The 18,233-nt window shown below is 48.7% G+C and overlaps 1 protein-coding gene and 1 long non-coding RNA gene across 4 annotated transcripts in view; one reads left to right on the top strand and one right to left on the bottom strand.

The window, feature by feature from the left end:
* Nucleotides 1-18,233, top strand: part of PTBP3 (polypyrimidine tract binding protein 3) — a 160,292-nt gene that overhangs the window by 15,125 nt on the left and 126,934 nt on the right. The gene's annotated exons all lie outside the window — the stretch shown is intronic.
* Nucleotides 1,238-14,393, bottom strand: LOC120407425. The gene is made up of 3 exons (XR_005599952.1): nt 14,205-14,393; nt 2,469-2,582; nt 1,238-1,661 (listed from the first exon to the last, which is right to left on the bottom strand). It is a non-coding gene; the product is annotated as an uncharacterized LOC120407425 (long non-coding RNA).

Below are 18,233 nucleotides of genomic sequence, written 5' to 3'. Positions count from 1 at the left end.
ATTAGACGAAGGTTTCTAACCATCAGGGGAGTGCAATACTGGAACAGCCTACCGAGGGAAACAGTGGGGGCGAAGGACCTCCATGACTTTAAGATTAAGCTAGATAAGTTTATGGAGGGGATGGTATGATAGGATAACGGGCTTAGTCAATAGGTCAGTTAAGTGCCACACTGGTAAATAGTACAATGGGTCAATGGTATGATATAACCTTTTCCAGAGGGTTTGGCTGGAGAGTCTTGCCCGCATGCTCGGGGTTCAGCTGACCGCCATATTTGGGGTCGGGAAGGAATTTTCCTCCAGGGAAGATTGGCAATGGCCCTGGAGGTTTTTCGCCTTCCTCCGAAGCATGGGGCAGGGGTCGCTTGCTAAGGAGTGGGTGGATCGGCTTATGTGGCCTGCATCTTGCAGGAGGTCAGACTAGATGATCATAATGGTCCCTTCTGATCTTGAATTCTATGATTCTATGATTCTATGATAGGTGTTTGTGTGTGCTGTTTCTTTTTCAATAAAATCAAGGAGTTCTTTAATGGTGAATCACCTTTATTTTTTTTCTGCAACTTGAGATTGCAGGCACTACCAATACATGCACAGGCATTGTTATCATTGTCTTACAGGCATATAAGGCCAAAAATGACACCATTGCATCCTAGGAAAACTAGCACCGGTGACAGAGATATACATTACTGCCACTCATTGTCAAAGTGCTGCCTCAGAGCCTCCCTGATTTGAACTGCCTCCCTCTGGGCTCCTCTGACAGCCCTGGTATCTGGCTGTTCAAAATCAGTGGCCAAACGCTCTGCCTCAGCACTCTACCCAAGCAAACCTTTTACCTTTAGCTTCACAGAGATTATGCAACATACAGTACGCAGCTATGACCATGGGAATATTATCCTCATTAAGGCCTAGCCTGCCATAAAGGCATCGCCAACCTGCCTTTAATCTGCCAAAAGCACATTCAACTGTCATCTGGCACCTACTCAGCCTGTTGTTGAACCACTCCTTACTGCTGTCCAGGTGTCCTGTGTAAGGTTTCATGAGCCATGGCTGTAAGGAGTATGCCGGCTCTCCCAGGATCACTATGTACATTTCAACACCCCCCACTGTAATTGTCTGGTTTGGAAAGAAAGGCCCCACTTGTAGCTTTCTGTACAGGCCGGTGTTCCTGAAGATGTGCATGTCATGCACCTTCCCAGATTGATGTCAGTAAAATGACCTCGGTGATCCACAAGTGCCTGCAATACCATGGAGAAGTGCCCCTTCCTATTGATGTACTCTGTCGCAAGGTGGTCTGATTCCAAATTGGAATATGTGTGCCATCTATTGTCCCTCCACAGTTAGGGAACCCCATTTCTGCAAAGCCATCCAGTATTTCATGCACATTTCCCAGAATCACAGTCCTTTGTAGCAGGATGCGATTAATTGCTCTGCACATTTGCATTAACACAGTCCCAACGGTTGACTTCCCCATTCCAAGTTGATCTGCCACTGACCGGTAGCAGTCTGGAGTTCTACACAACGATTGCCACATGCTTCTCTACCGAGAGAGCAGCTCTCATTTTGGTGTCTTTGCGCTGCAGGTCTGGGGTGAGCTCCGCACACAGTTCCAGAAAGGTGGCTTTCTGCATCCGAAAGTTCTGTAGTCACTGCTCTTCATCCCAAACCTGCATGACAATGTGACCCCACCATTCAGTGCTTGTTTCCCGAGCCCAAAAGCAACAGTCTACCCTATGCAGCTGCTCTGTGAATGCCAAAAGCAATCTAAAGTTGCTCCTATCCACATCAAGCAGAATATTGGGCACCTGCAAGTCTTCTTCAGTTAGGAACTTGGCAATTAACTGAACTGCATCCACTATGTCCACTATGTCTTCATGACAGTTAACAGAGCATAAGAGATCATCACTTCCCACAAAGATGCCGGGGTGCACAGCAGGAATTAGCTGTTGCAAAAATGACACGAAAGAAAGCTGGAACCCCATGGACTGCTAGACATAAAGCAATGCATCACAGGACACTTAGCCAGCTCCCAAGATGCACTGCGATCCACTCTGCTTTCCCACAAGACTTAGCGACAGAAGGTGTTGACCTGGACTGTGGGATAGGTACCCACAGTGCAATGCTCACCCTGTCGATGATAGTTCCCCCACTCTGGATGCGATCTGCTGACAGAAGGAGCAAGTGTGAACACGAGGTTCCGATTTTTATTATGTCGATTTTTGGATGTCGCCATCACTTTTGTCGACAAAAATTGGTAATGTAGACATGGCCTTAGTAACCACTGAGGTCAATACATTTGTAAGACCTGAGGAAAAATTAAAGTAACACTTGAAAGGTGTTAATATTTTCAATATGAGCCAATTGTAATCCAGTTACCTAGACAAACAAGAGTAAGAGAGAACACTAAAAACATTGAGGAAAACTATAGATTGTAGGTGCTAGGATATAAGAGGGAAATGTAATATTTTACCCACCAGTACATAGCTAGCAGGGTGTGTTAGTCAGCAGTAACACGAAGGGAAGTTACAAGCTGTCAGTCACGGATATTAGAAGGGAAATCCAGTCAGTCAATGTTATGTTTCCAATGACTAAAAAAAGAAAACAAATTGCTGCACTCAATCTTTAATTCACTTAGTTGAAAACCTTAACATTGTTTTGGACTATGTACCAAACAATTAGTAACTAAAAAAAATTAGTGCAACTTCAAGAAGGTTGCAGTAGCTTTTACACTATATAGGGACTTTTGAGAATTTCTTTGACAGATTATATTTAATCTAGGGGGAACTATTTTATAAAAACTATGCATTTAGGGTCTGATCCTTCAATCCTTACTCATAAACTCGGCACCATTAATTTAAATGGGACTACCCCCGTGAATTAGCATATGTCGTCACTGCAGGGTTAACTCAGGCTCTCATTAAGGTGTTGTCCCAATCAGGAGCTGCTCTAGGAATTTCGCCGCCCCAAGCACGGCGGCACGTCGCGGGGGGCACTCTGGCAGTCACCGGTCCCGCGGCTCTGGTGTACGTCCTGCAGACATGCCTGCGGAGGGTCCGCTGCTCCTGCGGCTCCAGTGGAGCATCCGCAGGCACGCCTGCGGGAGGTCCAGCAGAGCCGCGGGACCAGCGGACCGTCCGCAGGCATGCCTGCGGGAGGTCCACCGGAGCTGCCTGCCGCCCTCCCAGCAACAGGCAGAGCGCCCCCCGTGGTATGCCGCCCCAAGCGCGCGCTTGGCGCGCTGGGGTCTGGAGCCGGCCCTGGCCCCAATCCCCCTCCCATCTGCACACAAACCCTCTCTCCTAGGTTTATGGGTGCTTTTAACCATGGCTGGCTGGCTCATCTGGGACTGTAGGCTAAAGCTTGAAAGAGGCTTTCACTCAGATTGGTAACCCACCCACTTCGCAGTGAGGATGCAGACTAAATCACTTGAGTGCTGACAGTCCTCCTCCACTGCCTTTCCACAATTGCCCTCCCCTTCTTGGCCAGAAGGTCAGACAAGTTCTTCTTCGAGTGATTGCTCCTATGCATTCCATTTAGGTGTGCGCGCCGCGCGTGCACGGTTCTTCGGAACATTTTTACCCTAGCAACTCCGGTGGGCCGGCTGGGCGCCCCCTGGAGTGGCGCCGCTATGGCGCTAGATATATACCCCAGCCGGCCCGCCCGCTCCTCAGTTCCTTCTTTCCGCCCGTGACGGCTAGTAGGAACAGTGGAGTGCTCCCTTTTCTCCACAGCCCTAGCGTTCTCAATAGTTCTAGTGTATATAGTTGTTAATAGTTTGTTAGTTTCTTGTTAAAGTTGTATAGTTAGTGTATAGTATAGCAGTTAGGGAATTAGAGGGGTTAGCCCTCTTCTTCCGCCCCGGTGCGGGCTTATGCCCGGGGCACCGGGATTCAAGCCCTGCGTGGCTTGCCAGCGGCCCATGCCGGTGAGTGACCCGCACGACTCTTGCCTCCGCTGCCTGGGAGAGTCGCACCGGTCAGATAAGTGCCCCATTTGTGTGGCTTTCAAGCCGCGTACGAGGAAGGAGCGGGACTCTCGATTAAAACAGCTCCTTATGGAGTCGGCTCTCCAACCTCCGGCACCAGCTCCGTCGGCGCTGAAACCGGCCTCCGTGAGCAGCGCACCGGCAGCACCGAGCCGCTCCGGTGCCGACGCGTCCCGGCACCCGGTACCGAAGACCCGGCACCGCTCCCTCTCCCCGGGGAAGAAGCAAAAGGTGCCGAAGACGGCCGCTGCAAAACAACAGCACAAGCCGTCAGCCCAGCCGCCACCGACTACAACGGTACAGGCTGAGGCAGTGCACAAGAAGTGCACCGGGCCGTTGACTCCGGCGCCGCAAGGGCCGTCGAGTCCGGCACCGCCCAGCTCCCCGGTGCCGACCGAGGAAGAGCTGAGGCTCCCGTCTACGCCGGAGGCGTTCGCAACGGCAAGGGAGCTAATTGACCTCACAGCGGATAAGGGCCATCAGCTACCGGCACCGCCGGTGCGGATTCTGAAATCCATTGGAAAGCCTCTGATGATGCGCCCTCCTTCTCTTGGCCGAGGTGATCGCGGCACCATGATCCGCTCTCGCTCTCGCCACCGCACCGGGCGCGATCCGCACGGCGGTCGACGTCGAGACGCCGCTCCCCATCTCGTCGCCGGTCGCAGTCCCGGTACCGCTCGCAATCGCGGTACCGGTCGCACTCCCGGCGGCGTTCCAGGTCCCGGTCGCCGAGTCGCCGAGTCGCCGAGTCGCCGGCACCGCACCAGGTCCGGCTCCAGACATCGCGGACGATATTGCGATTCGCGCAGCCGCTCAAGGCGCCGCCGGTCGAGCTCCCGACGCCGCTGGTCGAGCTCCCGGCGCCGCAGGTCGAGCTCCCGGCACCGCCGGTCGAGCTCCCGGTACCGCGCCTCGCGCAGATCTCGTTCGCCGATCAAGCCACATGACGACCGGCACCGTCCATCGGCACCGGAGAGACAGTTTATCCCGGCACCGGATGTTCACCCGGGTACCGCCACGGCCCCTCCCTGGCCTTCGAGGGAGCCCTCAGTTGCTTCTCCGGAGGGCAGCGCGGTAGACTTCAGAGCGGGGTCTATTCCGCAAGACCATGGACCTCAGCAATGGGGGTTTTGGGTACCCTGGGCCCAACATGAGCAGGGGCCTCCCCTTCCACCGAGACAGCCAGGTTCGGCGCGTTCGATGCCAGAGGCCACTGTAAGCAGGCCACCCCCGTCTCCCACGCCACAATCTGCCCCCCGCGATACGCCGTTGGGGCATGAGACACTGGCACCGGGCAGACCAGACGCGGAGTCAGCTCCTGAAGAGGTGCTGCCTGGTCACTCCTCGTCCTCCTCTCCCGACGAGGCGGTGGCGGGGGCATCGCCATCAGAGCCCCCGCCGATAGACCTCAAAGCGCACCAGGACCTTCTTCGGTGGGTAGCGAAAGCCATCAACCTGCCAATCGAGGAAGTCCAAGAGGTCGATGACCCCATCACGGACGTCGTGGGAGCAGACGCCCCCGTGAGAGTAGCGCTGCCATTCATCCGCACAATCCAGCGGAACAATGCCGCCATCTGGCAGTCGCCCTCCTCCGTCCCTCCCACGGCACGCGGCGTGGAGAGGAAATATTCGGTACCACCGAAAGGGTACGAATACCTTTATGTCCACCCGACTCCGGACTCGTTGGTAGTCCAATCCGTGAACGACCGGGAGCGTAACGGACAGCCTGCCGCTGCGCCGAAGTCAAAGGAGTCCAGGTGCATGGACTTGTTGGGGCGCAAGATTTACTCCGCAGGCGGTCTCCAACTCCGCATCGCTAATCAAATGGCCCTGCTCTCCCGGTATACCTTTAACATCCTGGGATGCCTGGGAAAGTTCGCGGAGCTGACCCCACAGGACTCCCGCCGGGAATTCTCGGCGCTCCTAGAAGAGGGCAAGTTGGCCTCCAGGACCTTGATTAAAGCTGCGGTCGACTCAGCGGACTCGGGGGCCAGGACTGTGGCGTCCGGTGTAACCATGCGACGCATCGCGTGGCTACAGTCATCCACTTTGCCACCGGAGGTACAATATACCCTCCAGGACCTCCCCTTTGAAATGCAGGGCCTGTTCTCGGAGAAAACTGATACGAGAATTCAGACCCTGAAGGACGGACGAGTGGCAATCCGTACTTTGGGGATGCATACACCCGCCACTCAGAGGCGTCCGTTCCGGCAACAGCCCTATCGGCCCGGGCCGCAGGCCAGGTCTCGGCCATTTAATAACCGCAGGGCCCCATTACGCCGCAGACCATCGGGCGGGCGGCGTAACCAGTCTCAAGGCTCGTCCAAGGCTCCTCAAGGTCCCAAGTCGACCTTTTGATGGGACGCCCGAGGACGGCACACCACTCTCCCCTCAGGATCCATCCCCGTTGTTTTCACGTCGCCTTTCCCGCTTCCTCCAGGCGTGGTATTCAGTAACATCAGACGGCTGGGTGCTCAACACCATCCAGCACGGCTACCGCCTACAGTTTATTTCGCCCCCTCCCTCCCACCCACCCTCCCCGTCCCTCTTCAGGGACCCTTCTCACGAGCAAGTCCTCTTACAGGAGGTCCAGTCTCTGTTGAGCATGGGTGCCATCGAGGAGGTGCCTCCTGGCAGGCGGGGCAGGGGATTCTACTCCAGATATTTTCTCATCCCCAAGGCGAAAGGGGGTCTTCGTCCCATCTTGGACCTCCGAGAGCTGAACAAGTACCTCTGCAAGCTCAAGTTTCGGATGGTAACTTTGGGGACCATTATCCCTTCTTTGGATCCAGGAGACTGGTTTGCCGCCCTCGACATGAAGGATGCTTACTTTCATGTGGCAATTTACGCCCCCCCCCAGACGCTACCTGCGCTTCATGGTCAACGAGGCCCACTACCAGTTTGCGGTGTTACCCTTCGGCCTCTCCACCGCACCGCGGGTATTCACCAAATGCATGGTGGTCGTAGCTGCGGCCCTCCGTCGTCGTCGGATTCACGTGTATCCATACCTCGACGACTGGCTGATTCGTGGCCGTACCCAAGAGCTGGTAGCGGCTCAGGTATCCGAGATACTGCGTCTGTTTCGATCTCTCGGCCTGCTTGTCAACACCGACAAGTCCCACTTAGTTCCGACACAAAGAGTGGAATTCATAGGAGCCGTCCTCGACTCCACTCTGGCCAGAGCCTGCCTCCCTCGGGCTCGGCACGAGACGTTGGCATCCCTGATACGGACACTTCAGGCCTTTCCAACGACAACAGTGCGGTGCTGCCTTCGTCTTCTAGGTCACATGGCAGCGTGTACGTTTGTGACCGCGCACGCAAGGCTGCGACTGCGCCCGTTCCAAATGTGGCTGGCATCGGTGTACCGCCCTCAGCGCGACCCACTGGACATGGTGGTGGTGGTGCCGAGTCCCGCTCTTCAGTCGCTCACCTGGTGGCTGGATCCGGAGACAGTCTGCGCAGGGGTTCCGTTCCGCCCTCCTCGCCCGTCGATCACCCTGACCACAGACGCGTCGGCGCTGGGATGGGGGGCTCACATAGGAGACCTGCACACCCAAGGTCTCTGGTCAGCCCAGGAGCTCTCCCTCCATATCAACGTCCGGGAGCTGAGAGCGATCCGTCTGGCGTGTCTCGCCTTTCGGACCCACCTTCAGGACCGCTGTGTAGCGGTGTACACGGACAACACCACAGCCATGTTCTATGTCAACAAGCAGGGCGGAGCTCGGTCCTCCCCGCTTTGCAAGGAGGCGATGCTCCTCTGGGATCTTTGCGTGACCCACTCGATTCGCCTCGAAGCGTTTTTTCTACCGGGGGTGCAGAACACGTTGGCCGACCGTTTGAGCAGGTCCTTCGCCTCCCATGAGTGGTCCCTTCGCCCAGATGTGGCTTACGCAATCTTCCAGAGGTGGGGGTTTCCCCAGATAGACCTCTTCGCCTCCAGGGCCAACAGGAAGTGCCACAGGTTTTGCTCCTTCCAGGGTCAAGCTCCAGGCTCCCTCTCGGATGCGTTTCTCCTGCCATGGACGGAACCTCTCCTCTATGCGTTCCCCCCGTTTCCGCTCGTCCACCGAGTATTACTCAAGCTTCGGAGAGACAGGGCACGCGTAATACTCGTCGCTCCGGCCTGGCCGAGACAGCATTGGTATTCCCTGCTGCTCGAGCTGTCGGTTCGGGAACCCATTCCCCTTCCTCTATGGCCGGACCTCATCACTCAGGACCTCGGCAGACTTTGTCACCCGAACCTGCAGTCGCTGCATCTTACAGCTTGGTTCCTGAGTGGTTGACCGACGCAGAGAGAGGATGTTCGGCAGCGGTGCAGCAAGTTCTGCTGGAAAGGAGGAAGCCTTCGACGCGCTCTACCTACCTCGCGAAGTGGAAACGCTTTGCGCTATAGTGCGACCAGCGAAGTCTTAACCCATTCTCGGCCCCCATCCAGACCGTCCTCGATTACCTCTGGTACCTGAAAGGTCAAGGTCTCGCGATCTCGTCCCTGAGGGTGCACCTGGCGGCTCTGTCAGCCTTCCGGCCCGCTATAGGAGGGCGCTCCGTCTTCTCCGACCCAATGGTAGCCCGCTTCCTTAAAGGGTTAGACTGTCTCTACCCTCAGGTGCGTCTGCCTGCTCCGACTTGGGACCTGAACCTGGTTCTCGCCCAGATGATGGGCCCGCCCTTCGAGCCCCTGGCCACGTGCTCTCTGCTCCATCTTACCTGGAAGACGGCCTTCCTCGTGGCGATCACATCCGCCAGACGAGTCTCGGAACTCCGCGCCCTGACAGCAGGTCCCCCATATACCGTCTTCCACGGGGACAAAGTGCAGCTTCGACCACATCCGGCCTTCCTCCCCAAGGTGGTGTCGGCCTTCCATCTCAATCAGGAGATCTTCCTCCCGGTTTTCTTTCCAAAGCCGCACGCCTCACCTCGTGAACGGCAGCTCCACACTCTGGACGTCCGTAGGGCCCTCGCCTTTTACATCGACCGGACAAAGTCCTTCCGGCGTTCCTCCCAGCTCTTTGTGGCAATTGCTGAGCGTATGAAAGGCGAGCCGGTTTCCTCACAACGGATTTCATCCTGGGTGACGTCCTGCATACGAGCGTGCTACGAGCTTGCTCGCGTCCCCCCGTGCCGCCTCACCGCACACTCGACGAGGGCGCACGCCTCGTCGGCCGCCTTCCTGGCCCACGTTCCCATCCAGGACATCTGCAGAGCGGCTACCTGGTCTTCAGTCCACACCTTCGCTTCCCACTACGCGTTGGTGCAGCAGTCTCGGGACGACGCAGCCTTCGGCTCTGCGGTATTACACTCCGCCACGTCTCATTCCGACCCCACCGCCTAGGTAAGGCTTGGGAATCACCTAAATGGAATGCATAGGAGCAATCACTCGAAGAAGAAAAGACGGTTACTCACCGTAGTAACTGGTGTTCTTCGAGATGTGTTGCTCCTATCCATTCCAGAGCCGCCCTCCTTCCCCACTGTCGGAATAGCCGGCAAGAAGGAACTGAGGAGCGGGCGGGCCGGCTGGGGTATATATCTAGCGCCATAGCGGCGCCACTCCAGGGGGCGCCCAGCCGGCCCACCGGAGTTGCTAGGGTAAAAATGTTCCGAAGAACCGTGCACGTGCGGCGCGCACACCTAAATGGAATGGATAGGAGCAACACATCTCGAAGAACACCAGTTACTACGGTGAGTAACCGCCTTTTCTCCCACAATTCACTGGAAAGCTTCATTGGATTGCAGCACAACAGATATACTATCTGCCTGATACTGAAAGGTGCTGAGCACCAGCAATTCCATATGGAAATCAGTGTTCGACATCTTGCAGGATCAGGTCCTTAACACACTGGCTAGACCGCCAGAACAGTGTCTCAAACCAGGGCCGGCTCTACTGTTTTTGCCGCCCCAAGCAGCACGCCGAATTGCCGCCGCGGATGGTGGGTGCAGTCCATGTGCCGTTAGGGCGGCTTGCGCGTTTCCGCGGTGGCGGCAATTCGGCGGCAGCTTCTGTCTTCAGCTGTCTGCAGGGGCGCAGCTTCTGTCTTCTGGCTGAAGACAGAAGCTGCCGCTGAATTGCTGCCGCCGCGGAAATGCACATGCCGCCCTAACAACACATGGACTGCCCCTGCTGTCCACAGCGGCAATTTGGTGCGCTGCTTGGGCAGGCAAAAGCACACGGACTGTCAGATTGTCACCCCAAGCATCTGCTTGGAATGCTGGTGCCTGGAGCTGGCCCTGTCTCAAACTGAGCCAAGAAAAAGTCAGCTTTGGTTTAATGCAATGCAAGCTATATGGGCTAATCTGCTCTTTCATTTAAAAAAATTGAATAATGGCTTTAATCTTCTCAATCATGCAGAATGAGTCCAAATAAAGGCACTTAAGACAATTTTCTTGATTTCTCTTTTGTTATCAAGAACATGTATGCCTTTACAAGCTTGATTCTCATCACATCTGGAACATATGTAAGATGTACTAGAAAAGCATCAGACTTTCAAAGTCCAGGAAAAAGGATTTTTACAACAGCTTGCTTGACTTCTGTCAGAATGTTATACCAAACAACAAATCAGCATGCAGAAGTTTGTTACATCACCTGGTTCCAGTATTCTGGCTATCATTAGGGTTAATAATATAACATGTACTGAATTACTAGATTATCTAGCGAGACAAGGTGGGTGAGGTACTATTTTTTTTGGACCAACTTCTGCTGAGGAAAGAGAGAAGCTTTTGAGTTCTTCTTCAGGTTGTCTTTCACCTACACAAGTTAGTCTAATGAAAGATATTACCTCACCCACCTGGTCTCTCTAATATCCTGGGACCAGCACAGCTACAACAACACTGCAAACAGCAATAGATTATCGAGCAGCATATAACTAATATGATAAAGTAAATCATGCTACTCTAAAATAATGTAGATTGCAGTAACAATAAAGAGTGTAAAATTCCATACAAATTCTTCTTATTGACATCCCAGTCTCAACTATGATAGACAATAAATTAAACCAATTCTAAACAACTTTTTAAACATTTGGTACCAAATTCTATGGTGATGTAACATCTCAAGCAATCCCATTACTGTGTAAATCAATCAGTAACTACATCTTACAGGTTGTAAGTCGGCATAAATTTATCCCAATATTTGTTACAGTAATTACTCTATACCCAGAAGCAGGGTGGATAAAATTCACTGTTTAAAAATAATAATAATAAAATACAGATTTAATTTAAAAAATAAACCTATTTAAAATTAAATTTGAAATTGACAGCTTATGTTAAGGCCTAAATTTATTACAATCTGTTAAAATAATTTAAAATAAATACAAAAAATATTAAACGATATGTGTTTCCCGCCAAGTTTTAAAGACAGTCAAACTACTGAATTAGCAAAAGTTACTGGCTCAGGATCTAGAATTAGCATTTATTAAATTCTAAACCAGGTGTTGACAGAAGTAGCCTCTTCTGTAGCTGCAGAGAGAATATTTTCTTCATTTCAGTTTATTCAACTAATTCATTCAAAGTTAAGACAACTACTGAGAGTTGAAAAAGCAGAAAAGCTTGTTTTCCTCTTCCAATCTATGAATAAAAACTACATTTGAGAGGATGAGATCTACTAGATCTAAAATCATGAAGCACATGGTGACCAGAAACAATCAGTTAAAGTCACTAACTGCAGATAATACTTCCTTTGTTTAACATATCAGTTAGTTTCAAATGCAAAACATGTTTAAATACACTTTTTCCTTCGTACCCAGCACTTTTAAGGTAGTTTAATTTAAAAAATAAAATAAAATGATTTTGTGCATTTTATTTGAATTTGAATTTCCATCCAAATAGAGCTTGGATAAAATAGAGCTAAATAAAACATTAATCATCATCTAGTAAATAAGAAAGGTATCATTCACCATTTTCTAACATAAAAATGGAAAATTAAGAATCTGAATAAATTTATATTAAGATATACAATTGCTTAAATGTGTATAGATATAGTATATCCATCTGGTTATCAAGAATATTCAGATATTCATACATCAGAGAGGTAGCCATGTTAGTCTGTATTTGTTGCAACTGAAGAAGTGGTTTTTTTACACACAAAAGCTTATGCCCAAATACATCTGTTAGTCTTTAAGATGCTACTGGACTCCTCGTTATATTCATGCATATACATAAGGAGATACCTGTAGTTTACTTAAGTCATAGACACATTATGAACTTTTGATATTTTAATATCTTGCTTAAATCAGAAAAAATAAATAACACTGCAGTTACTACATCAGTTTGCCAGATTTGCATCCAGTATACAACATTATTTTTACTTACCTCAGTATAACTAACTCTCGGTGAATTGAAACCTGGTGAAAGAATAAGATTGTAAGGAGGTGTCCAATCATATTGTGGAAGATTTGAATGCACACATAAAATGATAGCAACAACAAAAACAGTGTGGCAACGACAGTTGCTGCAAAAAAGGAAGAATAGAAATATATTCCTCAAAAATGTCATCTTTTTATCTTTAATCATAAAATAGGGGAGGAAAAAAATCTTCCAAAAAATTTGGAATACATGAATGATGCAGATGTGGTGCCACCGTTTGGGTTGCTATGGGTAAGGGTTTGTTAGCATTTCTTTTATAAAAGTCTCTGTTTTCTTACTTAACCATACAAAATTACTCTAGGGATGAGAACTGATCTGTAAGATTTCCACCTAGTAGCAAATTGTGTGGGACAGAGGAGGAATGGCCTTGAAACTGAAAAACAATTAATTGGTTGGGTATTTTGTTGTAAATTTATAACAGTCCACAAAAAAAGTGCACATGTGGTCGCCCCATCTCAAAAAAGATATATTGGAATTGGAAAAGGTTCAGAAAAAGGCAACAAAAATGATTAAGGGTCTGGAACAGCTGCCATATGAGGAGAGATTAATAAAACTGGGATTTTTCAGCTTGGAAAAGAGACGATTAAGGAGGGATATGATAGGGTCTATAAAATCATGACTGGTGTAGAGAAAGTAAATAAAGTGTTATTTACTCCTCATAACACAAGAACGAGGGGCCACCAAATGAAATTAATAGGCTGCAGGTTTAAAACAAACAAAAGGAAGGTTTTTTTCACACAAGGCACAGTCAACCTGTGGAACGCTTTGCCAGAGGATGTTATGAAGGCCAAGACTATAACAGGGTTGAAAAAGAACTAGATACGTTCATGGAGGATAGGTCCATCAATGGCTATTAGCCAGGATGGGCAGGGAAGCTTCTGTTTGCCAGAAGCTGGGAATGGGCGACAGGGGATGGATCACTTGATGATTACCAGTTCTGTTCATTCCCTCTGGGGCACCTGGCATTGGCCACTGTCAGAACACAGGACACTGGGATAGATAGACCTTTGATCTGAGCCAGTATGGCCATTCTTATGTAAGAAGAAGCACCACCTTTAGTGTAAAGTGTATTTAGTTGCAAATCAATATGTTTAATGGTTACCAACCCATAAGACTCAACCTTTCTTTAGGAAAATAATCTAAAAGCACAAATGCAAAACACAATTCAATTAATTAAATTAAAGTTTCCTGCTCGCTGATTTAAATCAATACACCCTGCCCAGAAGGAAATTTGGAGCAAATGAACCCACCCAAATATCAGTTAAGAAGGGAACATGGCAGATAAGTGGAGGAAGTGATTGCAGTGTTTCCAAGTTTTCCTGGAAGCAAGGAGGACAAACTGAAGAGGGTAAAATCCTCCACATTGTGACAATTAATGTTATATAAAAAGACTACATTTCTAAGTCAATGGAAACTGAATAGCTAACAACTATTTGCAATATAATTGATCACCAGGTCAAATCAAGTTTCAGAGCGGTTGCTGTGTTAGTCTGTATCAGCAAAAACAACGAGGAGTCCTTGTGGCACCTTAGAGACTAACAAATTTATTTGGGCATAAGCTTTCGTGGGCTAAACCCCACTTCATCAGATGCATCAAAGGACTTGCCATTGAAACACTGGGTATATGCAGGGCTATTAAAAATTATGCTTCCCAAATGAAAGTCCTAGCAAAGCAGTAAAAGAACTGAAGCGCACTAATTAGAAATTCAGAAAACCAGAATACAAGGGAAAACAAGGGGCAGAGACTAGATTTGTTTGCAGTAAATGTAAGGGCGATCATAAAACAGTGAAAGGATGTCTAATGTAAGACGGCCAGGATCACACATGCAACAAAAGCAATTATTCTGCAAAAGTATATTGCACTCACCAAAAATTGCGAAGAAATTAAAATGCAAAAGACATCATGAACATCCAGCTAGATGGCAAAGCTCTGATAATACAGAAACAGTTGTTTGAGTCAATCAATACATTTTACAAAGGAAGGTTTTACAACACTGGTTTGTGTGACATTGGAAATAAGTAGGGTTGCCAACCCTCCAGGATTGGCCTGGAGTCTCCAAAAACTAAAGATTATGTCATGTACCGGGCTGAAAGTAACTTAAGGGACTTACCGGTACGCAGGGCCTGGGTCCTGAGCCCCATGGTAGCGGTAGCTGTGGTGGCAGCCCGGAGCCCCGAGGTTCTGGCTGTGATTTAAAGGCCCAGGGGCTCCGTCTGCTGCCGAGAGCCCCGCGGCTCCCAGCCACCACTGCTACCCCAGGGCTCTGCTGGTGATTTAAAGGGCCGGGGCTCTGGTTGCTGCCGGGCGCCCAGGGCCCATTTAAATTGCCTGCCTGGGGAAGCTGCCCCCTGCCGGTATGGTCGGCTGTGTACCGGCTCTTGCCATACTATACCATACCGGCTTACTTTCACCTCTGGTCATGTAATTAAATCTCCAGGAATACATCTGACCAAAATTGGCAACCCTAGAAATAAGTGAATTTCAAAATCGACATTGGTGTGGAATGCAGAATAATCACAACAAAACTAAGTTGAGACATTTAGCAGGTAAATCACTCAAATTTGGAAGGAGTGAAACGAAAGCCGCCCCAAACCCCTCATCCCTGGCCCCACCCGAGACTCCATCCCCAGCCCAGAGCCCTGATCCCCCTCCCGCGTCCAACACCCCTGCCCCAGCCTTGAGCCCCCCCAAACCCAGAGGGCCTCCTGTACCTCAACCCCTCATCCCCAGCCCCACCCCAGAGCCCTGACCCCCTCCCACATCCCAACCCCCTGCTCCAGTCCAGAGCCCCCTCCCACAGCCCAAACCCCTCATTCCCAGCCCCACCTCACACCCCAACCCTCTGTCTCAGTCCTGAACCCCTCCCAGACCCCAAACCTCTCATCCCCACTCCATTGGGTCACAGGCATCAACAATTTTCTTCAACTGGGTCCCCAGAAAAAATGTTTGAAAACCACTGACATAAGCGACTCCAGGCTATGCAATGACTTTAATGGAGCAGCTGCACACAGGGGCAAGAGCCTGCCACGCAGATCTGATTGCTTGTTTACATTCAGATTCTTCTTCCATTGAAGGTCGTAATGAAGGAGGCAGCCTTACTTGCAGATATCAAACAATCAAAGCGAGGAACCGGAACCTGCATCTAATTTTAACAGATTGTACTTCACCGTGCACTATGAAATGTTTTGTTGCTTGTCTTGTAAAAGTAATGCTGTCTTAGTAGTAGGAGGGTGGTATCATTACACTGCTGTTCCTGCTATTACATTAAATCTGTGCTGAGGGGAGAGATCATGCAGTGTGCAGATTAGCAAATTGATATCGTAAATAAAAGAATAAGCAAAAAAAGGACAAAGGAATATCTAACATATCACCTTCACAGTATCAGAGGCTATATAAGTAGAGATGAGTAAGAGGACATACAAAGTTGCTGATGGCATACAAAAACTGAATGGCTAGGCAAAGTGTAAAGGGCAATCTGTCACTTCTGTTTGATGCCTCAATTTCAGAAGATTTTAGTTTTTAGTTTAACCCCCCCCCCTTGGTAGCCATTATCTTATTCTTCAAGGTTAGTTTCTTAATAACAGTGCAATAAATCATCAATCAATACAACCATCATAAAAGCTAAGCTAACAAGAAAAGCACAACTTCAGTAAATCACACATTAACCAAGGTAGCAGCCCCCCTCTCCTTCCCACACATGAACAAAGAACCAGATCACCAATGTAAACATGTAGACTAATTAAAAAGACTCCTGCTGCTGCATTCTTTACTCATTTGATGTGATAAAGCTAACTACAGATAGTCGAGACCATTCCTCCCAAGATAACAGACCTCACTTTAAAGCCAAATTTGCTCTGCACAGCATTGGGCTTCTCACATTCTTATTACAAATTATTTAAATCAGAAATGTGAAATCTGGAAAATGAAATTACAGATGGCTTTATTTATGTCAAGTAAATTAAACATACATTGTTTAAAACATCTTGTACTTCTCCCTTGTTTTCAGTCTTCATACCACTCTATCCTTCAGAAGGCTGACAGACAAGAGGGTATATATAATGCACATTTTGCACTTGGAATGATTTACCATTGAGATACATAGAACCAGATTTTAAAATTTCATATACCTGCTGTACTATTAAACATGGTGGATATTTGTTATATACTGGGTGAGGAAGGCATTTTCAAAAAGAGTGAAAAATTGCATAGGCAACACTGACAATGTCTGTTAAGCCTCTGAGTTCTGAGTAGAAGATGGGCAAAGACATCACACGCATTACAATTTTGATTAATAACACGTCAAAGGGACACAACCCTGTAAACACTTCAGCATGTTTGTAACTTTACTTACATTCAATGGGACTTCCTCATGTGGGTAAAGTTAAGGAGGCAGTGTTGTCTAGTGGAAGGGCATTAGACTGGAATTTAGAAGGGTTCAAGCCCCAGCTCACTGGCTGACTGGCTGTGTGACAGTGGGCAACTCACTTTACGTCTGTGCTTGTTTCCCCTCCATCCTTTTGTCTGCCTTGCTTAGAGTGTAAACTCCTCAGGACAGAGACTTTCTCCGAATGTGTTCGTAAACAGTGACTAGCGCAATGGGGCTCTGATCTTGGTTGGGGCCTACTCTGTTACAATAATAAAAAAAATGCACACCTGGTTAGGCGTTTACAGGATCAAGGCCTAAGTTTGGAGAATAGAACAGATATTCAGTGTACTAGATAAAGGACAGTTTGATGCCGTTTTGAGTAACAGGAAATTTAGGAAAACAAGCAATCAAGGTAGTATATAATGTAATAACACTTGTACACACGTTAAAAGAAGGTGTGTAACTTCAAAGTAAAATGAATCATTTAGAAAAATACTTAATAAACGCCAGCAGGGATGCCATTACTTTCTCATACCTGCTGCTACACACAATTGATTACAGCAGTAAGCCCCAGCAGGATATGCATTAGATGGCTACTGGTGCACGCCTCAGTGCATTGTTAGGAAGTAGGCTGGAGACTGAATAGGTCTTCAACCCTCTGAGAAGTGCTCCAGCAGTCTAACAATACATCCCCTGCTGGGACTTACTGCTACCAGACAGAGGCATCTTCTTTCATTCTCAATAACCTTTTTATAATTCACAGATTTATTAAGGGGGGAAAGGGAGTGTTTATAACATACCCTTCCACCATAAAGTATAGTGCCCGATATTAAGTATATGCCCCTTTCTCCACTATGAAGAACTTTTATTGTTAAATAATATCAAGCACTTTTTTTTAGATTGCTTGATCTATTCAGACCCTTCCTCCTTCCATACGCTCCTCTGCACTTTCAGCAACAGCTTTTATTCCAATATCTACTTTTAATTCTTTTATACTTCAAAACAAATCAGTTAGGAACCCAGTTTAGGTCTTGATCCTGCAAAGGGATCCATCCATCCATCTATCTAGGCAGGCCCTTACACCCACACTGACACTGTGTATAATCTATTTGTAGTAAAAGTATCAGAGGGGTAGCCGTGTTAGTCTGGATCTGTAAAAAGCAACAGAGAGTCCTGTGGCACTTTTAAGACAGATGTATTGAAGCACGCGTCTGACGAAGTGGGTATTCACCCATGAAAGCTTATGCTCCAATACATCTGTTAGTCTTAAAGGTGCCACAGGACTCTCTGTTGCTTCTTGTAGTAAAAGTGACTCCATGCAGGTGTTTGCAGGACTGAGGTCTTCATTTGTATGTTAGAATTTAGAAAGTGAGTGGGACTGGCCATAAGGCTATATACTCTTCCCTGAAGAGCAGCTGGGCTCATGGGGGGTGGAGGTCTCCCCCACTCCACCTTTTTCAATTTTTCATTCCCTTGTCCCATAGTAAATTCTAGCTGCAGAGCTAAATTGGTAGGATTGATGTTCTGCG

Source organism: Mauremys reevesii, linkage group 6 (genome assembly GCF_016161935.1).
Source record: "Mauremys reevesii isolate NIE-2019 linkage group 6, ASM1616193v1, whole genome shotgun sequence".
Classification (NCBI taxonomy): domain Eukaryota; kingdom Metazoa; phylum Chordata; order Testudines; family Geoemydidae; genus Mauremys; species Mauremys reevesii.
This window is presented reverse-complemented; position numbering and strand designations above follow the sequence as displayed.